Source organism: Colletes latitarsis, chromosome 5 (genome assembly GCF_051014445.1).
Source record: "Colletes latitarsis isolate SP2378_abdomen chromosome 5, iyColLati1, whole genome shotgun sequence".
Classification (NCBI taxonomy): Eukaryota; Metazoa; Arthropoda; class Insecta; order Hymenoptera; family Colletidae; genus Colletes; species Colletes latitarsis.
Genome location: NC_135138.1, coordinates 4,365,015 through 4,387,296, shown reverse-complemented (window position 1 = coordinate 4,387,296; position 22,282 = coordinate 4,365,015).

The following is a 22,282-nucleotide window of genomic DNA, read 5'->3' as shown; positions in this document are numbered from 1 at the left end:
TCCCAGACCTAACCGAGATATAACCGGCGTTATCCTCTAAAATATTAATCGAACCCAGGTTAAATTGACTGTTTCGGTGTGGAGCGTCATTATTACGGGATCCAAACCAGAAAAAGCTCAGGATGTAGCCAACAAGTAGGCGAAAAATGCGAAGGTACTAGCCAGATGAGGGCAAATCCCAGAACTAACAGAGACATAACCGGTGTTATCCTCTAAAATATTAATCGCAACCAGGATTAATTGACTGTTTCGGTCTGGTACCGCATTTGTGCGTGATCCAAACCAGAAACAGCCCAGGATCTGGCCAACAGGTATGCGAGAAATGCGAAAGTACGAGCCAGATAAGGGCAAATCCCAGACCTAACCCAGACATAACCGGCGTTATCATCCAAAATATTAACCGCAACCAGGTTCAATTGACTGTTACGGTGTGGTACCGCATTACTACGTGATACAGACCAGAAAAATGCCAGGATCTGGCCAACAAGTATGCGAAAAATGCGAAAGTACGAGACAGATGGGGGCAAATCCCAGACCTAACCGAGACATAACCGGCGTTATCCTCCGAAATATTCATCGCAACCAGGTTTAATTGACTGCTTCGGCGTGGAAACACATTACGACGGGATCCAAACCACAAAAAACCCAAGATCTGGCCAACAAGTATGCGAAAAATACGAAAGTACGGGCCAGATGAGGGCAGATCCCAGACCTAACCCAGACATAACCGGCGTTATCCTGTAAAATACAAATCGGAACCAGCTTTAATTGACTGTTTCAGTGTGGTACCACATTACTACGTGATCCAAACCGGAAAAAGCCCAGGATCTGGCCAACAAGAATGCGAAAAATGCGAAGGTACGAGCCAGATGAGGGCAAATCCCAGACCTAACCGAGATATAGCCGGCGTTATCCTCTAAAATATTAATCGAACCCAGGTTAAATTGACTGTTTCGGTGTGGAGCGTCATTATTACGGGATCCAAACCAGAAAAAGCTCAGGATCTAGCCAACAAGTAGGCGAAAAATGCGAAAATACGAGCCAGATGACGGCAAATCCCAGACCTAACCGTGACATAACCGGCGTTATCCTCTAAAATATTAATCGCAACCAGGTTTATTTGACTGTTTCAGTGTGGTACCACATTACTACGTGGTCCAAGCATGAAAAAGCCCCGGATCTTGCCAACAAGTAGGCGAAAAATGCGAAGGTACGAGCCAGATGATTGCAAATACCAGAACTAAACCAGACATAACCAGCGTTATCCCATAAAATACTAATCGGAACCAGCTTTTATTGACTGTTTCAGTATGGTACCACATTACTACGTGATCCAAACCAGAAAAAGCCCAGGATCTTGCTAACAAGTATGCGAAAATGCGAAAATACGAGCCAGATGACGGCAAATCCCATACCTAACCGTGACATAACCGGCGTTATCCTCTAAAATATTAATCGCAACCAGGTTTAATTGACTGTTTCGGTGTGGTACCGCATTACTACGTGATCCAAACCAGAAAAAGGCCTGGATCTGGCCAACAAGTATGCGAGAAATGCGAAAGTACGAGCCAGATGAGGGCAAATCCCAGACCTAACCCAGACATAACCGGTGTTATCCTGTAAAATACTAATCGGAACCAGCTTTTATTGACTGTTTCAGTGTGGTACCACATTACTACGTGATCCAAACCAGAAAAAGCCCAGGATCTGGCCAACAAGTATGCGAGAAATGCGAAAATTCGAGCTAGATGACGGCAAATCCCAGACCTAACCGTGACATAACCGGCGTTATCGTCTAAAATATTAATCGCAACCAGGTTTAATTGACTGTTTCGGTGTGGAACCACATTACTACGTGATCGAAACCAGAAAAAGCCCAGGATCTGGCCAACAAGTATGCGAGAAATGCGAAAGTACGAGCCAGATGAGGGCAAATCCCAGACCTAACCCAGACATAACCGGCGTTATCCTCTAAAATATTAATCGCAACCGGGTTTAATTGACTGTTTCGGTGTGGAACCACATTACGACGGGATACAAACCAGATAAAGCCCTGGATCTGGCCAACAAGTATGCGAGAAATGCGAAAGTATGAGCCAGATGAGGCCAAATCCCAGACCTAACCAAGACATAACCGGCGTTATCATCTAAAATATTAATCGCAACCAGGTTTAATTGACTGCATCGGTGTGGTACCGCATTACTACGTGATCCAAACCAGAAAAAGCTCAGGATGTAGCCAACAAGTAGGCGAAAAATGCGAAGGTACTAGCCAGATGAGGGCAAATCCCAGAACTAACAGAGACATAACCGGTGTTATCCTCTAAAATATTAATCGCAACCAGGATTAATTGACTGTTTCGGTCTGGTACCGCATTTGTGCGTGATCCAAACCAGAAACAGCCCAGGATCTGGCCAACAGGTATGCGAGAAATGCGAAAGTACGAGCCAGATAAGGGCAAATCTCAGACCTAACCCAGACATAACCGGCGTTATCATCCAAAATATTAACCGCAACCAGGTTCAATTGACTGTTACGGTGTGGTACCGCATTACTACGTGATACAGACCAGAAAAATGCCAGGATCTGGCCAACAAGTATGCGAAAAATGCGAAAGTACGAGGCAGATGGGGGCAAATCCCAGACCTAACCGAGACATAACCGGCGTTATCCTCCGAAATATTCATCGCAACCAGGTTTAATTGACTGCTTCGGCGTGGAAACACATTACGACGGGATCCAAACCACAAAAAACCCAAGATCTGGCCAACAAGTATGCGAAAAATACGAAAGTACGGGCCAGATGAGGGCAGATCCCAGACCTAACCCAGACATAACCGGCGTTATCCTGTAAAATACAAATCGGAACCAGCTTTAATTGACTGTTTCAGTGTGGTACCACATTACTACGTGATCCAAACCGGAAAAAGCCCAGGATCTGGCCAACAAGAATGCGAAAAATGCGAAGGTACGAGCCAGATGAGGGCAAATCCCAGACCTAACCGAGATATAGCCGGCGTTATCCTCTAAAATATTAATCGAACCCAGGTTAAATTGACTGTTTCGGTGTGGAGCGTCATTATTACGGGATCCAAACCAGAAAAAGCTCAGGATCTAGCCAACAAGTAGGCGAAAAATGCGAAAATACGAGCCAGATGACGGCAAATCCCAGACCTAACCGTGACATAACCGGCGTTATCCTCTAAAATATTAATCGCAACCAGGTTTATTTGACTGTTTCAGTGTGGTACCACATTACTACGTGGTCCAAGCATGAAAAAGCCCCGGATCTTGCCAACAAGTAGGCGAAAAATGCGAAGGTACGAGCCAGATGATTGCAAATACCAGAACTAAACCAGACATAACCAGCGTTATCCTATAAAATACTAATCGGAACCAGCTTTTATTGACTGTTTCAGTGTGGTACCACATTACTACGTGATCCAAACCAGAAAAAGCCCAGGATCTTGCTAACAAGTATGCGAAAATGCGAAAATACGAGCCAGATGACGGCAAATCCCATACCTAACCGTGACATAACCGGCGTTATCCTCTAAAATATTAATCGCAACCAGGTTTAATTGACTGTTTCGGTGTGGTACCGCATTACTACGTGATCCAAACCAGAAAAAGGCCTGGATCTGGCCAACAAGTATGCGAGAAATGCGAAAGTACGAGCCAGATGAGGGCAAATCCCAGACCTAACCCAGACATAACCGGTGTTATCCTGTAAAATACTAATCGGAACCAGCTTTTATTGACTATTTCAGTGTGGTACCACATTACTACGTGATCCAAACCAGAAAAAGCCCAGGATCTGGCCAACAAGTATGCGAGAAATGCGAAAATTCGAGCTAGATGACGGCAAATCCCAGACCTAACCGTGACATAACCGGCGTTATCGTCTAAAATATTAATCGCAACCAGGTTTAATTGACTGTTTCGGTGTGGAACCACATTACTACGTGATCGAAACCAGAAAAAGCCCAGGATCTGGCCAACAAGTATGCGAGAAATGCGAAAGTACGAGCCAGATGAGGGCAAATCCCAGACCTAACCCAGACATAACCGGCGTTATCCTCTAAAATATTAATCGCAACCGGGTTTAATTGACTGTTTCGGTGTGGAACCACATTACGACGGGATACAAACCAGATAAAGCCCTGGATCTGGCCAACAAGTATGCGAGAAATGCGAAAGTATGAGCCAGATGAGGCCAAATCCCAGACCTAACCAAGACATAACCGGCGTTATCATCTAAAATATTAATCGCAACCAGGTTTAATTGACTGCATCGGTGTGGTACCGCATTACTACGTGATCCCAGCCAGAAAAAGCCCAGGATCTTGCCAACAAGTAGGCGAAAAATGCGAAGGTACGAGCCAGATGACTGCAAATCCCAGACCTAACCGAGACATAACCGGCGTTATCCTCCAAAATGTTAATCACAACCAGGTTTAATTGACTGTTTCAGTGTGGTACCGCATTACTACGTGATCCAAACCAGAAAAAGCCCAGGATCTGCCCACAAGTATGCCAGAAATGCGAAAGTACGAGCCTGATGATTGCAAATACCTGAACTAACCCAGACATAACCAGCGTTATCCTCTAAAATATTAATCGCAACCAGGTTTAATTGACAGCTTCGGTGTGGATCCACATTACGACGGGATCCAAACCACAAAAAACCCAAGATCTGGCCAACAAGTACGCGAAAATTGCGAAAGTATGAGCCTGATGATTGCAAATACCAGAATTAACCCAGACATAACCAGCGTTATCCTCTAAAATATTAATCGCATCCAGGTTTAATTGACTGTTTCGGTGTGGTACCGCATTACTACGTGATACAGACCAGAAAAAGGCCACGATCTGGCCAACAAGTATGCGAAAAATGTGATAGTAGGAGACAGATGAGGGCAAATCCCAGACCTAACCGAGAAATAACCGGCGCTATCCTCTAAAATATTAATCGCAACCAGGTTTAATTGACTGTTTGAGTGTGGTACCGCATTACTACGTTATCACAGCCAGAAAAAGGCCAGGATCTGGCCCACAAGAATGCGAAAAATGCGAAGGTACGAGCCAGATGAGGGCAAATCCCAGACCTAACCGAGATATAACCGGCGTTATCCTCTAAAATATTAATCGAACCCAGGTTAAATTGACTGTTTCGGTGTGGAGCGTCATTATTACTGGATCCAAACCAGAAAAAGCTCAGGATCTAGCCAACAAGTAGGCGAAAAATGCGAAGGTACTAGCCAGATGAGGGCAAATCCCAGAACTAACAGAGACATAACCGGTGTTATCCTCTAAAATATTAATCGCAACCAGGATTAATTGTCTGTTTCGGTCTGGTACCGCATTTGTACGTGATCCAAACCAGAAACAGCCCAGGATCTGGCCAACAGGTATGCGAGAAATGCGAAAGTACGAGCCAGTTAAGGGCAAATCCCAGAACTAACCCAGACATAACCGGCGTTATCATCCAAAATATTAACCGCAACCAGGTTCAATTGACTGTTACGGTGTGGTACCGCATTACTACGTGATACAGACCAGAAAAATGCCAGGATCTGGCCAACAAGTATGCGAAAAATGCGAAAGTACGAGACAGATGAGGGCAAATCCCAGACCTAACCGAGACATAACCGGCGTTATCCTCCGAAATATTCATCGCAACGAGGTTTAATTGACTGCTTCGGTGTGGAAACACATTACGACGGGTTCCAAACCACAAAAAACCCAAGATCTGGCCAACAAGTATGCGAAAAATACGAAAGTACGGGCCAGATGAGGGCAGATCCCAGACCTAACCCAGACATAACCGGCGTTATCCTCTAAAATATTAATCGCAACCGGGTTTAATTGACTGTTTCGGTGTGGAGCCACATTACTACGTGATCTAAACCAGAAAAAGCCCAGGATCTGGCCAACAAGTATGCGAAAAATACGAAAGTACGAGCCAGATGAGGGCAATTACCAGAACTAACCTAGACATAACCGGCGTTATCCTCTAAAATATTAATCGCAACCAGGTTTATTTGACTGTTTCAGTGTGGTACCACATTACTACGTGGTCCAAGCATGAAAAAGCCCAGGATCTTGCCAACAAGTAGGCGAAAAATGCGAAAATACGAGCCAGATGACGGCAAATCCCAGACCTAACCGTGACATAACCGGCGTTATCCTCTAAAATATTAATCGCAACCAGGTTTAATTGACTGTTTCGGTGTGGTACCGCATTACTACGTGATCCAAACCAGAAAAAGGCCTGGATCTGGCCAACAAGTATGCGAGAAATGCGAAAGTACGTGCCAGATGAGGGCAAATCCCAGACCTAACCCAGACATAACCGGCGTTATCCTGTAAAATACTAATCGGAACCAGCTCTTATTGACTGTTTCAGTGTGGCACCACATCACTACGTGATCCAAACCAGAAAAAGCCCAGGATCTGGCCAACAAGTATGCGAAAAATACGAAAGTACGAGCCAGATGAGGGCAAATACCAGAACTAACCTAGACATAACCGGCGTTATCCTCTAAAATATTAATCGCAACCAGGTTTATTTGACTGTTTCAGTGTGGTACCACATTACTACGTGGTCCAAGCATGAAAAAGCCCAGGATCTTGCCAACAAGTAGGCGAAAAATGCGAAGGTACGAGCCAGATGATTGCAAATACCAGAACTAAACCAGACATAACCAGCGTTATCCTATAAAATACTAATCGGAACCAGCTTTTATTGACTGTTTCAGTGTGGTACCACATTACTACGTGATCCAAACCAGAAAAAGCCCAGGATCTGATCAACAAGTATGCGAGAAATGCGAAAATTCGAGCCAGATGACGGCAAATCCCAGACCTAACCGTGACATAAACGGCGTTATCGTCTAAAATATTAATCGCTACCAGGTTTAATTGACTGCTTCGGTGTGGAACCTCATTACTACGGGATCCAAACCAGAAAAAACCCAGGATCTGCCCAACAAGTATGCGAAAACCGCGAAAGTATGTGCCAGATGGTTGCAAATACCAGAACTAACCCAGACGTAACCTGCGTTATCCTCTGAAATACTAATCGGAACCAGGTTTATTTGACTGTTTCAGTGTGGTACCACATTACTACGTGGTCCAAGCATGAAAAAGGCCAGGATCTGGCCAATAAGTATGCGAAAAATGCGAAATTACGAGCCAGATGAGGGAAAATCCCAAACCTAACGGAGACATAACCGGCGTTATCCTGTAAAATACTAATCGGAACCAGCTTTTATTGACTGTTTCAGTGTGGTACCACATTACTACGTGATCCAAACCAGAAAAAGCCCAGGATCTGGCCAACAAGAATGCGAAAAATGCGAAGGTACGAGCCAGATGAGGGCAAATCCCAGACCTAACCGAGATATAGCCGGCGTTATCCTCTAAAATATTAATCGAACCCAGGTTAAATTGACTGTTTCGGTGTGGAGCGTCATTATTACGGGATCCAAACCAGAAAACGCTCAGGATCTAGCCAACAAGTAGGCGAAAAATGCGAAAATACGAGCCAGATGACGGCAAATCCCAGACCTAACCGTGACATAACCGGCGTTATCCTCTAAAATATTAATCGCAACCAGGTTTAATTGACTGTTTCGGTGTGGTACCGCATTACTACGTGATCCAAACCAGAAAAAGGCCTGGATCTGGCCAACAAGTATGCGAGAAATGCGAAAGCACGTGCCAGATGAGGGCAAATCCCAGACCTAACCCAGACATAACCGGCGTTATCCTGTAAAATACTAATCGGAACCAGCTCTTATTGACTGTTTCAGTGTGGCACCACATCACTACGTGATCCATACCAGAAAAAGCCCAGGATCTGGCCAACAAGTATGCGAAAAATACGAAAGTACGAGCCAGATGAGGGCAAATACCAGAACTAACCTAGACATAACCGGCGTTATCCTCTAAAATATTAATCGCAACCAGGTTTATTTGACTGTTTCAGTGTGGTACCACATTACTACGTGGTCCAAGCATGAAAAAGCCCAGGATCTTGCCAACAAGTAGGCGAAAAATGCGAAGGTACGAGCCAGATGATTGCAAATACCAGAACTAAACCAGACATAACCAGCGTTATCCTATAAAATACTAATCGGAACCAGCTTTTATTGACTGTTTCAGTGTGGTACCACATTACTACGTGATCCAAACCAGAAAAAGCCCAGGATCTGGCCAACAAGTATGCGAGAAATGCGAAAATTCGAGCCAGATGACGGCAAATCCCAGACCTAACCGTGACATAAACGGCGTTATCGTCTAAAATATTAATCGCTACCAGGTTTAATTGACTGCTTCGGTGTGGAACCTCATTACTACGGGATCCAAACCAGAAAAAACCCAGGATCTGCCCAACAAGTATGCGAAAACCGCGAAAGTATGTGCCAGATGGTTGCAAATACCAGAACTAACCCAGACGTAACCTGCGTTATCCTCTGAAATACTAATCGGAACCAGGTTTATTTGACTGTTTCAGTGTGGTACCACATTACTACGTGGTCCAAGCATGAAAAAGGCCAGGATCTGGCCAATAAGTATGCGAAAAATGCGAAATTACGAGCCAGATGAGGGAAAATCCCAAACCTAACGGAGACATAACCGGCGTTATCCTGTAAAATACTAATCGGAACCAGCTTTTATTGACTGTTTCAGTGTGGTACCACATTACTACGTGATCCAAACCAGAAAAAGCCCAGGATCTGGCCAACAAGAATGCGAAAAATGCGAAGGTACGAGCCAGATGAGGGCAAATCCCAGACCTAACCGAGATATAGCCGGCGTTATCCTCTAAAATATTAATCGAACCCAGGTTAAATTGACTGTTTCGGTGTGGAGCGTCATTATTACGGGATCCAAACCAGAAAACGCTCAGGATCTAGCCAACAAGTAGGCGAAAAATGCGAAAATACGAGCCAGATGACGGCAAATCCCAGACCTAACCGTGACATAACCGGCGTTATCCTCTAAAATATTAATCGCAACCAGGTTTAATTGACTGTTTCGGTGTGGTACCGCATTACTACGTGATCCAAACCAGAAAAAGGCCTGGATCTGGCCAACAAGTATGCGAGAAATGCGAAAGCACGTGCCAGATGAGGGCAAATCCCAGACCTAACCCAGACATAACCGGCGTTATCCTGTAAAATACTAATCGGAACCAGCTCTTATTGACTGTTTCAGTGTGGCACCACATCACTACGTGATCCATACCAGAAAAAGCCCAGGATCTGGCCAACAAGTATGCGAAAAATACGAAAGTACGAGCCAGATGAGGGCAAATACCAGAACTAACCTAGACATAACCGGCGTTATCCTCTAAAATATTAATCGCAACCAGGTTTATTTGACTGTTTCAGTGTGGTACCACATTACTACGTGGTCCAAGCATGAAAAAGCCCAGGATCTTGCCAACAAGTAGGCGAAAAATGCGAAGGTACGAGCCAGATGATTGCAAATACCAGAACTAAACCAGACATAACCAGCGTTATCCTATAAAATACTAATCGGAACCAGCTTTTATTGACTGTTTCAGTGTGGTACCACATTACTGCGTGATCCAAACCAGAAAAAGCCCAGGATCTGGCCAACAAGTATGCGAGAAATGCGAAAATTCGAGCCAGATGACGGCAAATCCCAGAGCTAACCGTGACATAACCGGCGTTATCGTCTAAAATATTAATCGCTACCAGGTTTAATTGGCTGTTTCGGTGTGGAACCACATTACTACGTGATCTAAACCAGAAAAGCCCAGGATCTGGCCAACAAGTATGCGAGAAATGCGAAAGTACGAGCCAGATGAGGGCAAATCCCAGACCTAACACAGACATAACCGGCGTTATCCTCTAAAATATTAATCGCAACCGGTTTTAATTGACTGTTTCGGTGTGGAACCACATTACGGCGGGATACAAACCAGATAAAGCCCTGGATCTGGCCAACAAGTAGGCGAGACATGCGAAAGTACGAGCCAGATGAGGGCAAATACCAGAACTAACCCAGACATAACCAGCGTTATCCTCTAAAATATTAATCGCAACCAGGTTTAATTGACTGTTTCGGTGTGGAACCACATTACGACGGGATACAAACCAGATAAAGCCCTGGATCTGGCCAACAAGTATGCGAAAACCGCGAAAGTATGTGCCAGATGGTTGCAAATACCAGAACTAACCCAGACGTAACCTGCGTTATCCTCTGAAATACTAATCGGAACCAGGTTTATTTGACTGTTTCAGTGTGGTACCACATTACTACGTGGTCCAAGCATGAAAAAGGCCAGGATCTGGCCAACAAGTATGCGAAAAATGCGAAATTACGAGCCAGATGAGGGAAAATCCCAAACCTAACGGAGACATAACCGGCGTTATCCTCTAAAATATTAATCGCAACCGGTTTTAATTGACTGTTTCGGTGTGGAACCACATTACTAGGTGGTCCAAGCCAGAAAAAATGGCCAGGATCTGGCCTACAAGTATGCGAAAAATGAGAAAATACGAGCCAGATGACGGCAAATCCCAGACCTAACCGTGACATAACCGGCGTTATCCTCCAAAATGTTAATCACAACCAGGTTTAATTGACTGTTTCAGTGTGGTACCGCATTACTACGTAATCCAAACCAGAAAAAGCCCAGGATCTGCCTACAAGTATGCCAGAAATGCGAAAGTACGAGCCAGATGATTGCAAATAGCAGAACTAACCCAAACATAAGCAGCGTTATCCTCTAAAATATTCATCGCAGCCAGGCTTAATTGACTGCTTCGGTGTGGATCCACATTACGACGGGATCCAAACCACAAGAAACCCAAAATCTGGCCAACAAGTACGCGAAAATTGCGAAAGTATGAGCCAGATGATTGCAAATACCAGAACTAACCCAGACATAACCAGCGTTATCCTCTAAAATATTAATCGCAACCAGGTTTAATTGACTGCTTCGTGTGGATCCACATTACGACGGGATCCAAACCACAAAAAACCCAAGATCTGGCCAACAAGTACGCGAAAATTGCGAAAGTATGAGCCTGATGATTGCAAATACCAGAACTAACCCAGACATAACCAGCGTTATCCTCTAAAATATTAATCGCAACCAGGTTTAATTGACTGCTTCGGTGTGGTACCGCATTACTACGTGATACAGACCAGAAAAAGGCCAGGATCTGGCCAACAAGTATGCGAAAAATGTGATAGTAGGAGACAGATGAGGGCAAATCCCAGACCTAACCGAGAAATAACCGGCGCTATCCTCTAAAATATTAATCGCAACCAGGTTTAATTGACTGTTTGAGTGTGGTACACCATTACTACGTTATCCCAGCCAGAAAAAGGCCAGGATCTGGCCCACAAGAATGCGAAAAATGCGAAGGTACGAGCCAGATGAGGGCATATCCCAGACCTAACAGAGATATAACCGGCGTTATCCTCTAAAATATTAATCGAACCCAGGTTAAATTGACTGTTTCGGTGTGGAGCGTCATTATTACGGGATCCAAACCAGAAAAAGCTCAGGATCTAGCCAACAAGTAGGCGAAAAATGCGAAGGTACTAGCCAGATGAGGGCAAATCCCAGAACTAACAGAGACATAACCGGTGTTATCCTCGAAAATATTAATCGCAACCCGGATTAATTGACTGTTTCGGTCTGGTACCGCATTAGTACGTGATCCAAACCAGAAACAGCCCAGGATCTGGCCAACAGGTATGGGAGAAATGCGAAAGTACGAGCCAGATAAGGGCAAATCCCAGACCTAACCCAGACGTAACCGGCGTTATCATCCAAAATATTAACCGCAACCAGGTTTAATTGACTGTTACGGTGTGGTACCGCATTACTACGTGATACAGACCAGAAAAATGCCAGGATCTGGCCAACAAGTATGCGAAAAATGCGAAACTACGAGACAGATGAGGGCAAATCCCAGACCTAACCGAGACATAACCGGCGTTATCCTCCGTAATATTCATCGCAACCAGGTTTAATTGACTGCTTCGGTGTGGAAACACATTACGACGGGATCCAAACCACAAAAAATCCAAGATCTGGCCAACGAGTTCGCGAAAATTGCGAAAGTATGAGCCAGATGATTGCAAATACGAGAACTAACCCAGACATAACCAGCGTTATCCTCTAAAATATTAATCGCAACCAGGTTTAATTGACTGTTTCGGTGTGGTACCGCACTACTACGTGATCCAAACCAGAAAAAGGCCTGGATCTGGCCAACAAGTATGCGAGAAATGCGAAAGCACGTGCCAGATGAGGGCAAATCCCAGACCTAACCCAGACATAACCGGCGTTATCCTGTAAAATACTAATCGGAACCAGCTCTTATTGACTGTTTCAGTGTGGCACCACATCACTACGTGATCCATACCAGAAAAAGCCCAGGATCTGGCCAACAAGTATGCGAAAAATACGAAAGTACGAGCCAGATGAGGGCAAATACCAGAACTAACCTAGACATAACCGGCGTTATCCTCTAAAATATTAATCGCAACCAGGTTTATTTGACTGTTTCAGTGTGGTACCACATTACTACGTGGTCCAAGCATGAAAAAGCCCAGGATCTTGCCAACAAGTAGGCGAAAAATGCGAAGGTACGAGCCAGATGATTGCAAATACCAGAACTAAACCAGACATAACCAGCGTTATCCTATAAAATACTAATCGGAACCAGCTTTTATTGACTGTTTCAGTGTGGTACCACATTACTGCGTGATCCAAACCAGAAAAAGCCCAGGATCTGGCCAACAAGTATGCGAGAAATGCGAAAATTCGAGCCAGATGACGGCAAATCCCAGACCTAACCGTGACATAACCGGCGTTATCGTCTAAAATATTAATCGCTACCAGGTTTAATTGGCTGTTTCGGTGTGGAACCACATTACTACGTGATCTAAACCAGAAAAGCCCAGGATCTGGCCAACAAGTATGCGAGAAATGCGAAAGTACGAGCCAGATGAGGGCAAATCCCAGACCTAACACAGACATAACCGGCGTTATCCTCTAAAATATTAATCGCAACCGGTTTTAATTGACTGTTTCGGTGTGGAACCACATTACGGCGGGATACAAACCAGATAAAGCCCTGGATCTGGCCAACAAGTAGGCGAGACATGCGAAAGTACGAGCCAGATGAGGGCAAATACCAGAACTAACCTAGACATAACCGGCGTTATCCTCTAAAATATTAATCGCAACCAGGTTTATTTGACTGTTTCAGTGTGGTACCACATTACTACGTGGTCCAAGCATGAAAAAGCCCAGGATCTTGCCAACAAGTTGGCGAAAAATGCGAAGGTACGAGCCAGATGATTGCAAATACCAGAACTAAACCAGACATAACCAGCGTTATCCTATAAAATACTAATCGGAACCAGCTTTTATTGACTGTTTCGGTGTGGAACCTCATTACTACGGGATCCAAACCAGAAAAAACCCAGGATCTGCCCAACAAGTATGCGAAAACCGCGAAAGTATGTGCCAGATGGTTGCAAATATCAGAACTAACCCAGACGTAACCTGCGTTATCCTCTGAAATACTAATCGGAACCAGGTTTATTTGACTGTTTCAGTGTGGTACCACATTACTACGTGGTCCAAGCATGAAAAACGCCAGGATCTGGCCAACAAGTATGCGAAAAATGCGAAATTACGAGCCAGATGAGGGAAAATCCCAAACCTAACGGAGACATAACCGGCGTTATCCACTAAAATATTAATCGCAACCGGTTTTAATTGACTGTTTCGGTGTGGAACCACATTACGGCGGGATACAAACCAGATAAAGCCCTGGATCTGGCCAACAAGTAGGCGAGACATGCGAAAGTACGAGCCAAATGAGGGAAAATCCCAGACCTAACCGAGACATAGCCGGTGTTATCCTGTTAAATATTAATCGGAACCAGGTTTATTTGACTGTTTCAGTGTGATACCACATTACTACGTGGTCCAAGCATGAAAAAGCCCAGGATCTTCCCAGCAGATAGGCGAAAAATGCGAAGGTACGATCCAGATGATTGCAAAAACCAGAACTAAACCTGACATAACCAGCGTTATCCTCTAAAATACTAATCGAAACCAGCTTTTGTTGGCTGTTTTAGTGTGGTACCACATTACTACGTGATCCAAACCAGAAAAAGGCCAGGATCTGGCCATCAAGTATGCGAAAAATGCGAAGGTACGAGCCAGATGATTGCAAATACCAGAATTAAACCAGACATAACCAGCGTTATCCTCTAAAATACTAATCGCAACCAGCTTTTATTGACTGTTTCAGTGTGGTACCACATTACTACGTGATCCAAACCAGAAAAAGCCCAGGATCTGAAGAACAAGTATGCGAAAAATGCGAAAGTACGAGCCAGATGAGGGGCAAGTACCAGACCTAACCCAGACATAACCGGCGTTATCCTCTAAAATATTAATCGCAACCAGCTTGTAATGACTGTTTCGGTGTGGTACCACATTACTACGTGGTCCAAGCCAGAAAAAGGCCAGGATCTGGCCATCAAGTATGCGAGAAATGCGAAAGTATGTGCCAGATGAGGGCAAATCCCAGACATAACAGAGACATAGACGGCGTTACCCTGTTAAATATTAATCGGAACCAGGTTTATTTGACTGTTTCAGTGTGGTACCACATTACTACGTGGTCCAAGCATGAAAAAGACCAGGATCTTGCCAACAAGTAGGCGAAAAATGCGAAGGTACGAGCCAGATGTTTGCAAATTCCAGAACTAAACCAGTCATAACCAGCGTTATCCTCTAAAATACTAATCGGAACCAGCTTTTATTGACTGTTTCAGTGTGGTACCACATTACTACGTGATCCAAACCAGAAAAAGCCCAGGATCTGAAGAACAAGTATGCGAAAAATGCGAAAGTACGAGCCAGATGATTGCAAATACCAGAACTAAACCAGACATAACCGGCGTTATCCTCTAAAATATTAATCGCAACCAGGTTTTATTGACTGTTTCGGGGTGGTACCGCATTACTACGTGATACAGACCAGAAAAAGGCCAGGATCTGGCCAACAAGTACGCGAAAATTGCGAAAGTATGAGCCAGATAATTGCAAATACCAGAACTAACCCAGACATAACCAGCGTTATCCTCTAAAATATTAATCGCAACCAGGTTTAATTGACTGCTTCGGTGTGGATCCACATTACGACGGGATCCAAACCACAAAAAACCCAAGATCTGGCCAACAAGTACGCGAAAATTGCGAAAGTATGAGCCTGAGGATTGCAAATACCAGAACTAACCCAGACATAACCAGCGTTATCCTCTAAAATATTAATCGCAACCAGGTTTAATTGACTGTTTCGGTGTGGAACCACATTACGACGGGATACAAACCAGATAAAGCCCTGGATCTGGCCAACAAGTATGCGAAAACCGCGAAAGTATGTGCCAGATGGTTGCAAATACCAGAACTAACCCAGACGTAACCTGCGTTATCCTCTGAAATACTAATCGGAACCAGGTTTATTTGACTGTTTCAGTGTGGTACCACATTACTACGTGGTCCAAGCATGAAAAAGGCCAGGATCTGGCCAACAAGTATGCGAAAAATGCGAAATTACGAGCCAGATGAGGGAAAATCCCAAACCTAACGGAGACATAACCGGCGTTATCCTCTAAAATATTAATCGCAACCGGTTTTAATTGACTGTTTCGGTGTGGAACCACATTACTAGGTGGTCCAAGCCAGAAAAAATGGCCAGGATCTGGCCTACAAGTATGCGAAAAATGCGAAAATACGAGCCAGATGACGGCAAATCCCAGACCTAACCGTGACATAACCGGCGTTATCCTCCAAAATGTTAATCACAACCAGGTTTAATTGACTGTTTCAGTGTGGTACCGCATTACTACGTAATCCAAACCAGAAAAAGCCCAGGATCTGCCTACAAGTATGCCAGAAATGCGAAAGTACGAGCCAGATGATTGCAAATAGCAGAACTAACCCAAACATAAGCAGCGTTATCCTCTAAAATATTCATCGCAGCCAGGCTTAATTGACTGCTTCGGTGTGGATCCACATTACGACGGGATCCAAACCACAAGAAACCCAAGATCTGGCCAACAAGTACGCGAAAATTGCGAAAGTATGAGCCAGATGATTGCAAATACCAGAACTAACCCAGACATAACCAGCGTTATCCTCTAAAATATTAATCGCAACCAGGTTTAATTGACTGCTTCGTGTGGATCCACATTACGACGGGATCCAAACCACAAAAAACCCAAGATCTGGCCAACAAGTACGCGAAAGTTGCGAAAGTATGAGCCTGATGATTGCAAATACCAGAACTAACCCAGACATAACCAGCGTTATCCTCTAAAATATTAATCGCAACCAGGTTTAATTGACTGCTTCGGTGTGGTACCACATTACTACGTGGTCCAAGCCAGAAAAAGGCCAGGATCTGGCCATCAAGTATGCGAGAAATGCGAAAGTATGTGCCAGATGAGGGCAAATCCCAGACATAACAGAGACATAGCCGGCGTTACCCTGTTAAATATTAATCGGAACCAGGTTTATTTGACTGTTTCAGTGTGGTACCACATTACTACGTGGTCCAAGCATGAAAAAGACCAGGATCTTGCCAACAAGTAGGCGAAAAATGCGAAGGTACGAGCCAGATGTTTGCAAATTCCAGAACTAAACCAGTCATAACCAGCGTTATCCTCTAAAATACTAATCGGAACCAGCTTTTATTGACTGTTTCAGTGTGGTACCACATTACTACGTGATCCAAACCAGAAAAAGCCCAGGATCTGAAGAACAAGTATGCGAAAAATGCGAAAGTACGAGCCAGATGATTGCAAATACCAGAACTAAACCAGACATAACCGGCGTTATCCTCTAACATATTAATCGCAACCAGGTTTTATTGACTGTTTCGGGGTGGTACCGCATTACTACGTGATCCAAACCAGAAAAAGGCCAGGATCTGGCCAACAAGTATGCAAAAAATGCGAAAGTATCAGCCAGATGGTTGCAAATACCGGAACTAACCCAAACATAACCAGCGTTATTCTCCAAAATATTAATCACAACCAGGTTTAATTGACTGTTTCAGCGTGGTACCGCATTACTACGTGATCCAAACCAGGAAAAGGCAAGGATCTGGCCAACAAGTATGCGAGAAATGCGAAAGTACGAGCCAGATGAGGGCAAATACCAGACCTAACCAAGACATAACCGGCGTTATCCTCCAAAATGTTAATCACAACCAGGTTTAGTGGACTGTTTCAGTGTGATACCACATTACTACGTGGTCCAAGCCAGAAAAAGGCCAGGATCTGGCCAACAAGTATGCGAAAATGCGAAAATACGGGCCAGATGACGGCAAATCCCAGACCTAACCGTGACATAACCGGCGTTATCCTCTAAAATATTAATCGCAACCAGGTTTAATTGACTGTTTCGGTGTGGTACCGCATTACTACGTGATCCAAACCAGAAAAAGGCCTGGATCTGGCCAACAAGTATGCGGGAAATGCGAAAGTACGAGCCAGATGAGGGCAAATCCCAGACCTAACCCAGACATAACCGGTGTTATCCTGTAAGATACTAATCGGAACCAGCTTTTATTGACTGTTTCAGTGTGGTACCACATTACTACGTGATCCAAACCAGAAAAAGCCCAGGATCTGGCCAACAAGTATGCGAGAAATGCAAAAATTCGAGCCAGATGACGGCAAATCCCAGACCTAACCGTGACATAACCGGCGTTATCCTCTAAAATATTAATCGCAACCGGGTTTAATTCACTGTTTCGGTGTGGAACCACATTACGACGGGATACAAACCAGATAAAGCCCTGGATCTGGCCAACAATTATGTGAGAAATGCGAAAGTATGAGCCAGATGAGGCCAAATCCCAAACCTAACCAAGACATAACCGGCGTTATCCTCTAAAATATTCATCGCAACCAGGTTTAATTGACTGCATCGGTGTGGTACCGCATTACTACGTGATCCAAACCAGAAAAAGCCCAGGGTCTTGCCAACAAGTATGCTAAAAATGCGAAAATACGAGCCAGATGACGGCAAATTCCAGACCTAACCGTGACATAACCGGCGTTATCCTCCAAAATGTTAATCACAACCAGGTTTAATTGACTGTTTCAGTGTGGTACCGCATTACTACGTGATCCAAACCACAAAAAACCCAAGATCTGGCCAACAAGTACGCGAAAATTGCGAAAGTATGAGCCTGATGATTGCAAATACCAGAATTAACCCAGACATAACCAGCGTTATCCTCTAAAATATTAATCGCAACCAGGTTTAATTGACTGTTTCGGTGTGGTACCGCATTACTACGTGATACAGACCAGAAAAAGGCCAGGATCTGGCCAACAAGTACGCGAAAATTGCGAAAGTATGAGCCAGATAATTGCAAATACCAGAACTAACCCAGACATAACCAGCGTTATCCTCTAAAATATTAATCGCAACCAGGTTTAATTGACTGCTTCGGTGTGGATCCACATTACGACGGGATCCAAACCACAAAAAACCCAAGATCTGGCCAACAAGTACGCGAAAATTGCGAAAGTATGAGCCTGAGGATTGCAAATACCAGAACTAACCCAGACATAACCAGCGTTATCCTCTAAAATATTAATCGCAACCAGGTTTAATTGACTGTTTCGGTGTGGAACCACATTACGACGGGATACAAACCAGATAAAGCCCTGGATCTGGCCAACAAGTATGCGAAAACCGCGAAAGTATGTGCCAGATGGTTGCAAATACCAGAACTAACCCAGACGTAACCTGCGTTATCCTCTGAAATACTAATCGGAACCAGGTTTATTTGACTGTTTCAGTGTGGTACCACATTACTACGTGGTCCAAGCATGAAAAAGGCCAGGATCTGGCCAACAAGTATGCGAAAAATGCGAAATTACGAGCCAGATGAGGGAAAATCCCAAACCTAACGGAGACATAACCGGCGTTATCCTCTAAAATATTAATCGCAACCGGTTTTAATTGACTGTTTCGGTGTGGAACCACATTACTAGGTGGTCCAAGCCAGAAAAAATGGCCAGGATCTGGCCTACAAGTATGCGAAAAATGCGAAAATACGAGCCAGATGACGGCAAATCCCAGACCTAACCGTGACATAACCGGCGTTATCCTCCAAAATGTTCATCACAACCAGGTTTAATTGACTGTTTCAGTGTGGTACCGCATTACTACGTAATCCAAACCAGAAAAAGCCCAGGATCTGCCTACAAGTATGCCAGAAATGCGAAAGTACGAGCCAGATGATTGCAAATAGCAGAACTAACCCAAACATAAGCAGCGTTATCCTCTAAAATATTCATCGCAGCCAGGCTTAATTGACTGCTTCGGTGTGGATCCACATTACGACGGGATCCAAACCACAAGAAACCCAAGATCTGGCCAACAAGTACGCGAAAATTGCGAAAGTATGAGCCAGATGATTGCAAATACCAGAACTAACCCAGACATAACCAGCGTTATCCTCTAAAATATTAATCGCAACCAGGTTTAATTGACTGCTTCGTGTGGATCCACATTACGACGGGATCCAAACCACAAAAAACCCAAGATCTGGCCAACAAGTACGCGAAAATTGCGAAAGTATGAGCCTGATGATTGCAAATACCAGAACTAACCCAGACATAACCAGCGTTATCCTCTAAAATATTAATCGCAACCAGGTTTAATTGACTGCTTCGGTGTGGTACCGCATTACTACGTGATACAGACCAGAAAAATGCCAGGATCTGGCCAACAAGTATGCGAAAAATGTGATAGTAGGAGACAGATGAGGGCAAATCCCAGACCTAACCGAGAAATAACCGGCGCTATCCTCTAAAATATTAATCGCAACCAGGTTTAATTGACTGTTTGAGTGTGGTACACCATTACTACGTTATCCCAGCCAGAAAAAGGCCAGGATCTGGCCCACAAGAATGCGAAAAATGCGAAGGTACGAGCCAGATGAGGGCATATCCCAGACCTAACAGAGATATAACCGGCGTTATCCTCTAAAATATTAATCGAACCCAGGTTAAATTGACTGTTTCGGTGTGGAGCGTCATTATTACGGGATCCAAACCAGAAAAAGCACAGGATCTAGCCAACAAGTAGGCGAAAAATGCGAAGGTACTAGCCAGATGAGGGCAAATCCCAGAACTAACAGAGACATAACCGGTGTTATCCTCGAAAATATTAATCGCAACCCGGGTTAATTGACTGTTTCGGTCTGGTACCGCATTAGTACGTGATCCAAACCAGAAACAGCCCAGGATCTGGCCAACAGGTATGCGAGAAATGCGAAAGTACGAGCCAGATAAGGGCAAATCCCAGACCTAACCCAGACATAACCGGCGTTATCATCCAAAATATTAACCGCAACCAGGTTTAATTGACTGTTACGGTGTGGTACCGCATTACTACGTGATACAGACCAGAAAAATGCCAGGATCTGGCCAACAAGTATGCGAAAAATGCGAAAGTACGAGACAGATGAGGGCAAATCCCAGACCTAACCGAGACATAACCGGCGTTATCCTCCGTAATATTCATCGCAACCAGGTTTAATTGACTGCTTCGGTGTGGAAACACATTACGACGGGATCCAAACCACAAATAATCCAAGATCTGGCCAACGAGTTCGCGAAAATTGCGAAAGTATGAGCCAGATGATTGCAAATACGAGAACTAACCCAAACATAACCAGCGTTATTCTCCAAAATATTAATCACAACCAGGTTTAATTGACTGTTTCGGTGTGGTACCGCATTACTACGTGATACACACCAGAAAAAGGCAAGGATCTGGCCAACAAGTATGCGAGAAATGCGAAAGTACGAGCCAGATGAGGGCAAATACCAGACCTAACCAAGACATAACCGGCGTTATCCTCCAAAATGTTAATCACAACCAGGTTTAGTGGACTGTTTCAGTGTGATACCACATTACTACGTGGTCCAAGCCAGAAAAAGGCCAGGATCTGGCCAACAAGTATGCGAAAATGCGAAAATACGGGCCAGATGACGGCAAATCCCAGACCTAACCGTGACATAACCGGCGTTATCCTCTAAAATATTAATCGCAACCAGGTTTAATTGACTGTTTCGGTGTGGTACCGCATTACTACGTGATCCAAACCAGAAAAAGGCCTGGATCTGGCCAACAAGTATGCGGGAAATGCGAAAGTACGAGCCAGATGAGGGCAAATCCCAGACCTAACCCAGACATAACCGGTGTTATCCTGTAAGATACTAATCGGAACCAGCTTTTATTGACTGTTTCAGTGTGGTACCACATTACTACGTGATCCAAACCAGAAAAAGCCCAGGATCTGGCAAACAAGTATGCGAGAAATGCAAAAATTCGAGCCAGATGACGGCAAATCCCAGACCTAACCGTGACATAACCGGCGTTATCCTCTAAAATATTAATCGCAACCGGGTTTAATTCACTGTTTCGGTGTGGAACCACATTACGACGGGATACAAACCAGATAAAGCCCTGGATCTGGCCAACAATTATGTGAGAAATGCGAAAGTATGAGCCAGATGAGGCCAAATCCCAAACCTAACCAAGACATAACCGGCGTTATCCTCTAAAATATTCATCGCAACCAGGTTTAATTGACTGCATCGGTGTGGTACCGCATTACTACGTGATCCAAACCAGAAAAAGCCCAGGGTCTTGCCAACAAGTATGCTAAAAATGCGAAAATACGAGCCAGATGACGGCAAATCCCAGACCTAACCGTGACATAACCGGCGTTATCCTCCAAAATGTTAATCACAACCAGGTTTAATTGACTGTTTCAGTGTGGTACCGCATTACTACGTGATCCAAACCACAAAAAACCCAAGATCTGGCCAACAAGTACGCGAAAATTGCGAAAGTATGAGCCTGATGATTGCAAATACCAGAATTAACCCAGACATAACCAGCGTTATCCTCTAAAATATTAATCGCAACCAGGTTTAATTGACTGTTTCGGTGTGGTACCGCATTACTACGTGATACAGACCAGAAAAAGGCCAGGATCTGGCCAACAAGTACGCGAAAATTGCGAAAGTATGAGCCAGATAATTGCAAATACCAGAACTAACCCAGACATAACCAGCGTTATCCTCTAAAATATTAATCGCAACCAGGTTTAATTGACTGCTTCGGTGTGGATCCACATTACGACGGGATCCAAACCACAA